The following is a 14,953-nucleotide window of genomic DNA, read 5'->3' on the forward strand; positions in this document are numbered from 1 at the left end:
TTCACTAAAAATGACAACCCTATTGAATGATCATTATGCTTGCTATTTTTTACTATTAAATTATATCAATTTATCTGGGAAACTCCAGGTAAAAGCACTTGAAATAAGTTTCTCCACTATCAGTTTACCTTTTACTAGGCCCAATAAAGCATGTATATTCAGTTCAGTTCAGTTGCTCAGTCATGTCCGTCTCTCTGCAACCCCATGAATCACAGCACCCCAGGCCTCCCTGTCCATCACCAATTCCCAGAGTTTACCCAAACTCACGTCCATCGAGTCGATGATGCCGTCCAACTATCTCATCCTCTGCCGTCCCCTTCTCCTGCCCCCAATTCCTCCCAGCATCAGGGTCTTTTCCAATGAGTCAATTCTTTGCATAAGGTGGCCAAAGTATTGGAGTTTCAGGCTCAGCATCAGTCCTTCCAATCAACACCCAGGACTGATCTCCTTTAGGAGGGACTGGTTGGATCTCCTTGCAGTCCAAGGGACTCGGAAGAGTCTTCTCCAGCACCACAGTTCAAAAGCATCAATTCTTCAGAGCTCAGCTTTCTTCACAGTCCTACTCTTACATCCATACATGACCACTGGAAAAACCATAGCCAATTTATACTTCATGAAGAACTATCTCTGAATTGTGGTTATCATCTTTAAATCTACTGAGAAACTCTGTAAAAAGTAGCTATTTCATGATTCCTGTGTATCCTACCAATAGGTAAAGCCCATTATGCGCTCTTTGACAATTATGTTAAAATAAACTAATTAAAATTAATGAAAAATATGCTTTTTGACTTTCAAATTAAGGAAAAGCACTTTCCTTCTGAAAAACTGATATGTTTACAGTTAACTGCATTTATTGCTGATTTTACATTAAATCAATTATCCCCTTATCAATATTAAATATTTCATTAACCTTAAATTATTAAAATATTTCATTATAACCTATTCATGCTTCTGTTTATTAAAATTGACCTCATATCATTTTTGAAAGGAGGTAAGACATAAATTAGTGTCAGTTTTCTGTAGCTGACATAACAAATTACCCATAGATTAGCACCTACAAACAACAGATTCATTATTTCACTGTTCCATAGGTCAGGAGTCTGGGTTGGCTGGGCTAGTTTTTCCTCTGGAGGTTACACAGGTTATAGGAAATCAAGGTGTCTACTACTGGTCTGTTATCAAGATGCTCTGGGGGAAAAAATCTACTTTAAAGTCCATGCACATGGTTAGAAAGAAAGTGAAGTCGCTCAGTCGTGTCCAACTCTTTGTAACCCCATAGACTGTAACCTACCCGGCTCCTCCTCCCATGGGATTTTCCAGTCAAGCGTACTGGAGTGGGTTGCCATTTCCTTCTCCAGAGGATCTTCCTGACCCAGGGATCACACCCGGGTCTCCCACATTGTAGGCAGATGCTTTACCGTCTGAGCCACCAGGGAAGCCTTTGGTTAGCAGAATCTCATTTCTTGCCCATACCATCTGGGAACCATGATTAATCCCTTGAAGTCATGTTACAGTCCTTGAGCATAGGCTCCTAAGCCCCTAAATCCCAAAGTCACATTTTTTTAATCACTCAGTTGTGTTTGACTCTTTGAGACCCCAGGGACTGTAGCCTCTTCCCATGGAATTCTCCGGGCAAGAATACTGGATAGGATAGCCATTCCCCCTATTCCCTTTATCTTGGAATATACCTGACTTCTACCACATCTCTCTTCTACTCCAGCCAGAGAAATTCCTTTGCTTTAAAGGATTCATACCATTAGATTGTTCAAACTAAATAATCCAGGATAATTTTCTATCTAAAGGTTTATAACCTTAATGACATCTGCAAAGTCCCTTTTGCCATATAATGTAATATCTTCACAGGTTCCACCGATTCTGTTTGGACATCTTTGGCAGTTGCTATACAGCACATATTTCATAACAAATACCACAACTAATATCATATAAGGTAAAACACTGGACTATTTTTCATATGTACTCCCAACCTGAATATCCATAAATTATAATTATAGCTGATTACTGCTTCCCTTAAAACTCCTAAAATATGGTGTTAATGTACTTCCATAAATAAGCAAAATAGATGAAAAACAAGTACCTTTTTGCAAAAAAGAAAATTGAAAATGTTATAAAAGGAAAGAATTCTTCACAAATAATTTACTTGTACTGGAGACAGAAAATAAAACCCTTTATTATTTGTTCTTGTTTTATACTCTGGAATCTAAAATACGTTTTTAAAAGCTGCCCTATTTGTCAATCTGTCATGAAATGTATTTCAGCTTCAAGCCTGCATGCTCCTGGGGAAATCGCAAAACATCTCATTTAGCTGAAGAGGCTCAAACTCTAAGCAGCGCAATTAATATCTTCCATTTTTGCCATCAGCACAGAAAAATACTCTTTGGACTCAGAATCACTAATTGTATCTAATAGCTTACATCTGGCTTGTGCAAGTTCACCATGTTAGGACTTGCTTTATGTGTCCTGATCACTGGCCACTGAGTGGACATGTTCTGACCTGAACTTCAGAGCAGCTGCTACATTTTAACCTTCTCAAGAAATAGAATATTCATTAATGAATGAAATCTGGCTTCAGGAAGCTGTCTGTAGACATTCTTCCCAAATACAGCTTTATTATAACTGTCAGTCTTGAATAAGAGGATGGAACACCATAAAAACAAAAATCTTCCCTGGAGTGTGTCAAATAATGTTTCATTTAAAAATATGATATAAACAAGGTTGTTATTCACTTAATTTTCTCTTTATGCTATTAAAACTCAAGACTCCTGCACATATTAATTTTAGTGGATGTATCAGAAAATTCATCTAAAAGTACAATCCCAAATAGCAAAAAATTACTATCTTGCCTAACTGAAATTTATAATTTGAACAACAACTTCACATTCCTCCCCCCATCACTCTGCCCCTGCCGTAGGCCCTGGAAACCACCATTCTCTGCTTCTATGAGACTAGCTATTTTAAACATTTCATATAAGTGAAATCATGCAGTATTTGGCCTTCTGTGATTGGCTTATTTCACTTAGCATCATGTCCTCAAGGTTCATCCATGTTGTCACATGATGTGTATACATCATATTTTCTTTATCCATTCATCTGTTAGTGAACATTTAGGCTGTTTCTGTATCTTGGCAGTAGTGAGAATGCTTTAGTTAAAATGAGAATGCAGAGAGAGTCCTTATAATTAACAGTATTGTACTATAGACATAAATATTGGTCAAGATTAAGTGTCTTACTACAAAAAAAAAAAGGAACACAAGGACATTTTTGCACGTGATGGATATACCTATTGCTTTGATTGTGCTGATAGTTTCACAGGTAAATGCGTATGTCCAAACTCATCAGACTGTATAAATAAGTGCAGGTTTGTATACCAATTACACCTCAATAAAGTTGCTCAAAACAAGAAAATTATACCATAATCTGAGCCTCAACCTTGCCAAATACCACCTTTCAACTGAGAAAAAAAATTTCCCGACAATCCCCAAAATGAGTGTCCCAGCCTAGTTCATCATGAGTTCAGCTCCCGGTCCCTTGAACAACCTTCTGCCAAGAGACAGAAGTGCTACCACTGAGGCAGCACCCATGCTGAAAGCAATGCCATGTCACACACAAGCCTCTTCTACTCCAAGAAGGAGCTGGGAAACAATGATCAGACACAAACTTCAGTAAATGGAAAAATAAGCTTTTTCTGCATTTTACTTTTCTTGTATGTATGCTTGGTACCCTTCAAATTCAAAATTGTAAATGCATGAAATCTAAGAAAGAAAGTATGGGCTTCCCTGGTGGCTCAACTGGTAAAGAATCAGCCTGTAAGGTACGAGACCTTGGTTCAATTCCTGGGCCAGGAAAATCCTCTGGAGAAGGAATAAGCTATCTACTCCAGTATTCATGAGCTTCCCTGGTGGCTCAGATGATAAAGAATTTGCCTGCAATAAGGGAGACCTGGGTTCAGGAAGATTGCTGGAGCAGGGCATTTTAACCCACTCCAGTATTCTTGCCTGGAGAATCCCAATGGACAGAGGAGCTTTGTGGGCTGCAGTCCATAGGGTCACGTAGAGTTGGACACCACTGAGTGACTAAGCATAACACATGATATTTTTGCTCATTTGAAAATGCCAAGAGATAATTTATAGCCTCAATTGAATTAATAAACTGAGCTGTATTAATAGTTCATAAAAATGTGTTAAAACTAAATTCTTATTTAATGAATTTCATCTTAGAAATTTGCTGTAAAACATAGTTAACAAAATAGTACATTTAAGTTTTGAAGTGTGTGCATGCTCATGCTCAGTCATGTCTGACTCTTTGTCACCCCATGGATTGTAACCCACCAGGCCCCTATGTCCCTGGGATTTTCCAAGCAGGAAAACTGGAGTGGGTTGCCAATTCCTCCTCTAAGGGATCATTCCAACTTAGGGATTGAATCTGCAGCTCTTTCGTCTCCTGGACTGGCAAGCAGATTCTTTACTACTGAGCCACAAAATAGATGTCATGTTAAATGTTCTTACCAAAGTTGTAAAACCATTTAAATAGATAAATGTCAACCAAATAAAGCACATGCAAAATAGCATTGAATGAAAAAAGAAAAAATCTGGTATCAATATTACAGAGAATATAATACAGGCCATGAAATAATTTTAAAAGTACATAAAATATTGTCATTTGCTATATACTGAAAATATAGTATACAGCAGCTAACACCTTGTTTTTTTGCTTCACTGAGGTATAATTGACAAATAAACAATGTACACATTTAAGGTGTATAACTTGATGTTGGTGATGTAATTGTACTTTTTACCTCTTACTGTTTTTCTGTTTGGAAGTATGTAATATTTAGATTCATGAAGTCTGGAACAGTTCAGAAGAACAAAAGCTTGTTTGGACTTAAGGGACAAGACCATTACTTTTAGAGAAAACAGTCAATTTTCTCTAAAAAACCTGAAAGAGGGAGGTTAACTCAGAATGATTTTATCTCTTAACTCTTCCCTTAACTAAAACCTGTGAAACCAAACACACGTAAGAATATCTCAGTTAGGTACGGGATTCCTCGAAGGAAGTTCCCATCATCCCATCTGCAACATGCCTGAACCACAGGTACTTCATTTTGATTTTTGTTGTTGTTGTTCAGCTAAGTCATGTCTGACTCTTTGTGACCCCATGGACTGCAGCACACCAGGTTCCTCTGTCCTGCACTATCTCCCAGAATTTGCTCAGTTTTATGTCCACTGAGTTGGTGATGCTATCTAACCATCTCATCTTCTGCCACCCATTTCTCCTTTTGTCTTCAATCAAACTCACTTCTCACTCTAAATACCCACTGGAATTTTTTATCATAATACTCTAGTTTTTAGATTACACATCACTCAGGCTTATTTCTCCCAGTAGGTATGACTCATCAAAGATTTACCCTGATGCTTTTCACATAAAAGTCAATCAACAATGGTGACACAAGTCAATAATTTATCATTTGAAGCCCAGAGAGGATTATATCTGAAATGTTTCAGATTTTGAAAAGGTGATATATTTCGTACCCCACAGTTCATCCTTGCAGAACTTGAGGCTACATCCTATTATCAAACACTTCAATATTTGAAGGGAAAATATACTCATGTAAGCAAATTAAAATAAACTGACAGTCTCACATTTCTCCAGGGTCAGATTTTGCCTCCAAATAAGTTTGTGCAGGATGTATGGATATTTTTTTCCAATATTTAAAATTTAGGGAGTATCTCGGGATTACAAAATTGTGAAGAATGGACTTTGAAAACATATTTTACCCTCTAATTTGCTGTTTAAGTTTCTTCTTTCCCATGATCATTCTGTTCAAATAGATTATTTTTTAGAAAATTACATTATTATTGGATGCTAAACATTTTAAATGGTAACATTATGCAGATACTGTGCCAGTAGTTAAAAGACAGACAAGATACCTGGCATGGTGTTTTGTTCATCCGTGTTTTCAAGAGCTTGGTGAACGTCATCAGAGCTTTTCTGGCAGATGTGTCAGTAAACAGGAATTGTTACTTAAAAAAGATTTCTATGCAGTGATGTGCAACACTAACAAAATGAAGCCAAACCTTTATTCTGTTTTATAAACACAACTGAATACCTCTTTAAATTAAAAACAAAAATCAGCTACTGCAGGCCAAGTCAATTTACTAAGTCACAAAAAACGGAAAACAAATGTGATGTCACTCCATGGCTCATTTAAAGATATACACAGAATCCAGATTTCACATTGTTTGGTTCTGAATGGTAGTTATTGTCAAAGAAGTGTGACATTTTCCCTAGGATCTAATTTCTATAACATTACTAATCCGTGATAATGTGTTCAGCCTCAAGGACAAGCAGAAAGGCAATATCTTGGCTTTCTGACAGTCTAGATTATTCTTGTCCTGTGTTTTGTTTGTGTCTGATTGTATTTCTAAACTCCTATTTATCTAGTTCTATTTTTTCTTCTATCAACAATGGCCATCTTAAAGTTCTTTTCAATATTTTTCTAGGGCTTCACTAAGTGAAACAAAAATAGCCAAAATATCTTGTAAGAATATGTAGGCTCTATGCTTTGGTTGGCAAGTTAAAATATTTTTAATAAAAGGGTATGAACATGTTAATCCAATTCAGAATGATTTAGTAGGATCAATGTTGAATCCAAGAATATGTAATGCTTTATGGATGTGTGTGTCCCTGCTCAATAGCTCAATTCTGCCTGACTCTTTGTGACCTTATGGAATGTAGCCCACATGGCTTCTCTGTACATGGGATTTTCTAGGCAATAAAATACTGAAGTGGGTTGCCATTTTCTCCTCCTTCCTAGATCAGGGATCAAACCCAAGTCTCCTGCATTGGCAGGTGGATGCTTTACCACTGAGCCACCTGGGAAACCACAAAATAAGTTCTATTTTTCCAGATCATCATTAGTATCATTATTCTTTAAGTATAGTCACGGTACTACATAGCTCCTGTTAATACAGAAAGTTTCCTAAGGTTTTGGCAGGGGAATATATCTAAATTGGATATGTGTATGTGTGTGTGTGCTTATGTGTGTTCTTTTATTTATGTCCTTCAAAGACAGAATCAGCAATTTTCTCATAATTTTAATGAGGTTCTCTCTACATTAAGGCCACTTTATACATAAAAATGCTATATTGCCAGGCTTACTATTTGCCCCAGAGAGTGTATTTTTAATGAGCTTTTCATGTATGAAGCAACACATAATGTCAATTAAGTAGATAGAATGAATACAGATGATACTCTTTAGCCATTGAGTCTTAGTTATAAAAGGGACTTAAGAGAGAACTTAATGAGATTTAACCAACAATTCAGTCTTTCAAAGAAGTTGGTTGTTAAAACTCTGCTTGAAGCATTTAATTAAGAGAATTTTTATTATACATTATTTTCTATATTGTATCCATAACAGTTGAAATATGACTTTTAAAGATGCATCCACAGTATAATCTTCCTAGACTATTAATAACCAAATTATCCTCACTCTGTTTGAATCATTGTTTAAAAAATTCCAAGTACCTACTTAAACTTTGTCTCCTGTTTTACCATTCTTCACCTGCTTACTTTATATATAAAAATTATGCCCTCCAGTTTTTTCCAATGGGCTCATCTTGGCTCATCAACATGCATAAATATACCCCCTTCATCCAAGAAATAAAGAGAAATGTCAACTTAAGTCTATCTTTCCTTTGTTTTGAATGCTGTACCTCAATACCTCATGCAATGCCTAGCTTATTGAGTTACAAAGTATCTTCAACTGGAAAGAAATTTTGGAGTTACAAAGATTGCAGTCAGTTGTAACTAAATATTCTTTATAATATAACATTGGGACAATCTTAATCTCTCAGAACCAAAGTTTGTGAAATCCATTTTTATATGGGTCTCAAACTATATGACTTAACGTGTACCCTTAATACATTTTTCCTGTTTATTTTTACAGCATGGTGATTATCAATAATATTGTGTACTGGAAATTTGCTAAGGGAGCAGATCTTAAGCATTATTACCATACAAACACACACACACACACACACACACACACACACAAATGGTAACTATGTGAAGTAATGGATGCATTAAGTTGATTAAAAAATATTTTATATCTACATATGTCAAATCATTACACTGCAGAAGTTATGTACAAGTTTATTTGTTGATAATATGTCAATTAAGTTGAAAAATAATTAAATCAATTTTAATATTTACCCTAATATCTTACTTACGACCTCTCCTAATTCATTTCACCAATAAAATCAACATGACTTTGGTGCCCTCATCCACGTTTTCACAAAACATTGGTAACAGAAGGTGTGAGGTATGTTCTCTGAGACCATTCACTTTATGAATATATTAACTCACCCTCAGATGTTCTTTATGAGTTAATAAAAAAAATCTAAGAATGAGTTAATAGGAGAATTAACACTGATACTGCTTCTAGTTCGTAATTATCTTTTCCTTCTCTGTGTTGCTGCTTCCTTTACATTAATTGACTGAATACTTAAGTTCTGTGTTGTGACTAGTAAAAGACAAAGGTGACTAAGTCATTGCTTTGTGTACAACGAGCTTACAATTTTTTGGAGCGAGGGGAAAGGATTAGACATTAAATACAAGAGCATTAATTAGAATTGGAGTCCATGGAATGGTGCAGTAAATGTCGAGTTCTGATTAGAAGCAAAGGATGGCCAGTATGTAGGCTAATACAGTGGGCCTGGTGCTTGGCGTTAACCAATCGTCATAATTCACCCACTAACACTTTCTTTGATCAAAAAAGAGGTACCATGTTATTCCTATTCAATACTATAGCCAAAGCATTTGGCAAAGTATCGGTACATAGTAATGCAGAAAATATGTACCATATCAAATTTTAGCTACTTAAATTATCAAGTACTATGATATTTATTCAGATATAAATAAGAGAAGCCTTCAATCAATGAAACAACCAAAACCCAATAAATAAGATATCTTCTCTCTCTCTCTCTCTCTTTTTTTTTTTTGCAAAATTAAGACATGGCAATATATCTAATTTTAGTTAAAGTGATCCTTTTTAAGAAGATTCCTCTTGAATTTCTTACTTGGCTTCAGAAATTGTTGCTACCAGTTAAGTAAACACAAACAAGCAAAAGAAAAAAAAAAATTGTGTCCCATTGAAACCAAAAGCATAAAATCCGAATGCCAATGTGAAGAAGGTGGGTAAATATATAAGGGCCATGTTTTTTTATGGAGTTTCCTTATTGCTACTTCATGTAGGATTTCCTTTAGAGGTGCAAAAACTACAAAATTATTGAATGCAAGTATTGTACAGAAAACATGATCTGGATTTCCTACACCAAAGTCTACACCACCCCACTCAGCCCGACACAGGAGAATCAGAGAAGATGGAAGTATTGCTACTATTTTAAAATCTCCCCAAATGCTGTTTAAAAAAACACACACACACAGAGCTAAAACATCAAAACTGAAAACTATAGCAGCACCTGCAAACAAATTAGATGACAATTTTATTCCCCAAACCCCAAAATATCGGGAGATAGGGCTGGGAGTCAATGACAACTATGAGAGTTAGACTCTGTGTATGAGAAAGTGAAAAAAAAAAAAAAAGCAAAGAAATGCCTATGTTTTTCTACTATTGTAAATAAAATGGATGGCATCTTTGACTTTATGCAAGATATAAGACCTTCACTGAGATTTTTATAAATATTTTTAAAGTTTATTTTAAGAAGACCTGAGTGACTGGAGATATGGATGGGAATGCCAAACACTGAAACAGTCTCCATTATTCCTAAATTATTCTTAAAGTAAAATATAACTTGAACTGATACTCCCACAGTTTTATTTTGTCTTACTCAAAAGGCTGATCCTAGAATTCATATGAAAGAGCAAAGGACCATGTAGACTGCATCTAAAACTTAGAAGAAGAAGAAGAATATGGCAATTTAAATTACTACGTACTTGCTTTTTTATCCAGATGTATTAAGATTATAAGTCAGTACATGGAAAATAGATAAGTGAAACTTAAAAGCAAGTGTAGACATCGACCAACATAAATATGACAGCACAAGAGCGGGGTGTATAAAAAAACAGAACATTAGCACAAAAGATGAATTTATTCAGTTGCATATATATATATGTGCATATATAGAAAATATTTATATAGATGTTCATGTAGATATAGATAAACATAGACAAAGAGTAGTTTGATACATATAAATTGGTACTAATACATTTATTACTTAGCTCTGACCATACTAAGGGTCTAGAAACAATGACACCTCATAAGCAATGAGCACACACAGAGCCCAGAACTTTGTTTCTAAATATGATTTTCAAATAGAAAGAACAGGACTCCTTAGAGAAGCGTCTGACTCTAATGCTAGGTCAGGGAAACTATAGGATGAGACTTAAGCATCTAATTGTATCAGAAAGTAAAGAAAGTATACAAAAAATAGGGTTATTTCAAAGAGACAGATGAACTAACCTTAAAAATCTTCCTACATTCATAGCTGGAACAATTTTAAACAAAATAAGTCAGGTGACTGGGTGGTAAAGAATGCACAGACCAAGGCAGGAAACGCAAGTTCGGTTCCTGGCTCAGGATGATCCCCTGGAGTAGGAAATGGCAACCCACTCCAGTATTCTTGCCTGGAAAATTCCAGGGACACCAGAGCCTGGCAGGCCACAGTCCATGAGATTGCAAAGAGCTGAACATGAATAACAGGCAGGCACAGCACACATACACATATGTACACACACACAGAGTATTATAATCCAGGCTATAAAATGAATATTCCTAATTTCACACTGATGTGAATACTGACTGAATAAACAGAGGAAAGAGACATACTCTTACAAAAGAATTCCAAAAAGTATATTTAACTATTCCCCCTCCAAGAGATGGAGTTTAATTACTGGTCCTTCCCTCCTTTTTTGGGTGAACTAAATTTAATGACTTCTAAAGAACAAAGTAGGAAAAGGAAAAATAATAATTTTACATTGAAGAATCCTGGCAAAATTGTCTTAACTTTCAATAAAACTTAATGTCACCAACAATGTCAGATAGATATCATGTACACATTGCTATGATGTGAAGAGAACATTTCTGCTTTGTGATATTATTTCCAAAGCCAAATAATCCCAGACTAATTCTGATAGACATCAGGCAAGCCCAAATCGGGGGACATTTCATGGGATACCTGGACAACTCTCTTCAAGATAATCACAATTATAAACCAAATAACAATTAAGAAACTGCCACAGAACAGAAGATATTGGAGAGGCAAAGGAATTAAATGCAATATGGTACTCTGAGTTAGACCCTGCAACAGAAAGATGAACTAACAGATAAAACACAGATAAAGTCTGAAGTTTAGTTAATAATACTATACCAATGTCAATGCCTTAATTTTGACAGATGCACCTGGATAATAAAATGTTAATAGTGGAAGAAATTGGGTAAATATTATTTTGGAACTTGGTACAAATCTCTATAAATCTAAAATTATTCCAAAATAAAAACACTGAAAGACACAAGAAATAACATTTTTGTACATTAAATTTCAAAATCTATGAATTAAAGTATATCACTGAATACAAAGACAAGCCAGAGACTGAGGGAAGATATTTGCAAACTCAATTCCAGGTAAAGAATTAGTATCCAGAATATTAGAAAAAACTATTGCTATTGTTTTGATGGACCATAAAGAGTTAGAAGGATGAGGAAGGATGGTGACAAGGAAGTCTAGGGAAGAACTGTGTGGATGAGCAGCTCAGAATAAACAGCTAGTGCAGATATTCATATTCTATGTAAATGCTTATCTAAGAACATCTCCAGCAGTTGACAATGTGACACGTTTCATGCATGTCAATTAGCCTGTTACCCAAGCCATGCCGTTGATTTCCCCTGTTTGCTCAATGAGTTAATGAGCAAAGTAGCCCCAGTGGCCGTCAATTATTTGGTCATGAAATTTCAATGGTAACATGATAGGAGATAAGGTATTCTATGAGGGCATGGATGGCAGTACTGAAAGAATATTATAGACTTGAAAGAAAAATTCATATCACAGGGTATATCCGGTGATGGTGTCATGGTACTAACAGTATATCTTTTGATCAAAGAATTCATTTCAATGCAAAGGAAGTATAGCTCTGAGCTCTTGCCTAGGTAATTAGGTGGCCTGACCACATGTCCTATTACACAGAAAACCTAGACCAAATTGAAAGATGAAACTGTTTAATGAAGACAGAGTTATGGTGCCAGTTAAGAGTGGATATTTTTTTTAAAGTAGGATAAGACAGAATCTCATAGGACAAAGTATATGCTTTATATCAGAGACCATTAACCCTGTATCAAAACATACATGAGCCCAAGAATAAAGGGATGGAAGTAGAATTAGATTCTCTCCCCCCACCCATTTTACTTGATAATTCATTCATAGAATTTTTGTTTCCAGTCCTAACAACTTTGACCTCTATTGATTTAGAGATATTGATTACTAGAAGGAGAAAGATTTCATCAGGGGATACAATGGTTCCAGTGAACTATGAGATAAAACTGTGACTTGGCCATTCTGGGCTCCTTTTTCCAAAGAACCAATCAGAAAACAGAGCCTACTTTACTTGGAGCTTACCTGATTCCAATTAGCAAGAGGAAACTGTGTTGCTACTGACTCTGAGACAAGAACAATGTTTACAAGCCAGAGCACTCTGAGTGGCTTTTATCAATACTATTTCCTTCCTAAGTGTCACAGAAAAATACAACAGCCCATAGAGACTGAGACTCCTCAGGAATGAAGATTTGGATTATCTACCAGGTAAGGAACTCTCTAATCAGTTGAGCTTTTATTTTAAATCAAAGGACACATGGAAAGTATAGTGATAGTTCAGTTCAGTCGCTCAGTCGGGTCTGACTCTTTGCGACCCCGTGAATAGCAGCGCGCCAGGCTTCCCTGTCCATCACCAACTCCCCGGAGTTCACTCAAACTTAAGTCCATCGAGTCGGTGATGCCATCCAGCCATCTCATCCTCTGTCGTCCCCTTCTCCTCCTGCCCCTAATCCCTCCCAGCATCAGAGTCTTTTCCAATGAGTCAACTCTGCGCATAAGATGGCCAAGGCCGTGATAAATATAAAGCACAGCTTTGGACCAATTATAGGAATCAGTGTAGAAACTTTACATGCTTTCTCCTTGCTTATAATATGCATATGTTTATTTGAATATATGGATTATTACCACTTCTCCTCTCTCCCATTCCGTCCCTCCCTCCCTATCTCTCCTTTCCCCCTGCATTATTTTATACAAGTTTGTTGGTGTCTGGCTCTACAATTCAGTCTTTAGGTAAAAGAAGATTCAGTGGGTCTGTAGCTAAATTTGAAGCAGCCATGAATATAATTTTTGGAATTGTGTCTCCTTGTTTGGGAAAAAGGGTGAGATCACTTCCATAAAGAAGAGAGGCAACTGGCTGGATGGAGTTGTTTTGTTGCTGTAGAGAAGTCCACATTCATATGGAATGGGTAGTAGTAGTCCAAGTAGTCAAAGGGGTGGATTGTGCCAGTTAAAATTCCTTTCACCTTCCAGCCCACTGATCTGTGTTACCCTTTGTAATATTGGAACCAGACTCTGCAAACTACATTATCCTTTGCCAGCTGGATCAATGTTAGGCTCCACAGAGGACCCTTGAAAGACCCTGCCAAACTGGAAGATGAAGAACAGACTTTTTGTTTCCCAGTGACTTTTGAGTCCAGGGAAGATGACCATAGAGACAGGTTGATTTTGCAGTTTAGTGTCAAATTTCACTCAGCTAGTTTCTTTGTTACCACACTGAGAGATAGTCTTGGCTCTCATATCTCAGCAGCTGACACCCTTCTAGTGGTTTTATCCTCCCAACGTTGACAGGAGCTCTTGCTGCCATAGCATCGTGGGAGTCAGTTTCTTTGTTACCACAGCCCTGGGCAGTATATTCCTGTGGTAAGTACATCCTCTCCTCAGTGGTCTGAACTTCAGTTTTGCCATTCTCCCACCTTTGAGTTTCCAGGTTCCTTTTTATTAACTTTCCTTCACAATCCAAGGAAAAATAGTCACTCCACAGCAAATTCCTCTCTATCCCTTAATTAGTTAGTAACCACATTTTACCTAGGTTTTTAATACCACTCAAATTATTGGATTCTGGTTGATAGTCAGGAAAGAGCAATTAAAAGACCAATGATACACTGCTTCATATCTAGTTGAGTCTTAAAATTTTAAGATTCTGAAAATATAAGCTGTTGGCAAGAATATGGAGAAAATGGCAACTGGAAGTGAGCATAGAAATTACAACTATTTGGGAAATAAATTGTCACTTCAGTCGTGTCCAACTCTGTGCAACCCCATAGACAGCAGCTCACCAGGCTCCCCCGTCCCTGGGATTCTCCAGGCAAGAACACTGGAGTGGGTTGCCATTTCCTTCTCCAATGCATGAAAGTGAAAAGTGAAAGTGAAGTTGCTCAGTCGTCTGACTCTTAGCGACCCCATGGACTACAGGCTACCAGGCTCCTCTGTCCATGGGATTTTCCAGGCAAGAGTACTGGAGTGGGGTGCCATTGCCTTCTCCGAATAAATTGTTAGTGTCTAGGAAATTTGAACATGTTTATATCCTGGTCTCAGTCATAACATGCCTAGTCATATTTTCTAAAGAAATTCCTGTTCTTATGCACAAGAACATATGCATAGAAGCATTGCTTTTAAAAGAATAAAATTAGAAATAACCTAGGAGTTAATCAATAATAGATTTAAAAAATTGTAGTTATTGCTTTTAAAGATAATATTGGGTTGGCCAAAAAGTTCCAAACAAACTTTTTGGCCAACCCAATATATAGCAGTAAAAGTAAACAAACCAATACACTTATGAAGATCATAAATCTCATGAATATAATACTGAAAGAAAATAATTATGCTAAATA

This window comes from Bos indicus x Bos taurus, chromosome 4 (genome assembly GCF_003369695.1).
Source record: "Bos indicus x Bos taurus breed Angus x Brahman F1 hybrid chromosome 4, Bos_hybrid_MaternalHap_v2.0, whole genome shotgun sequence".
Classification (NCBI taxonomy): Eukaryota; Metazoa; Chordata; class Mammalia; order Artiodactyla; family Bovidae; genus Bos; species Bos indicus x Bos taurus.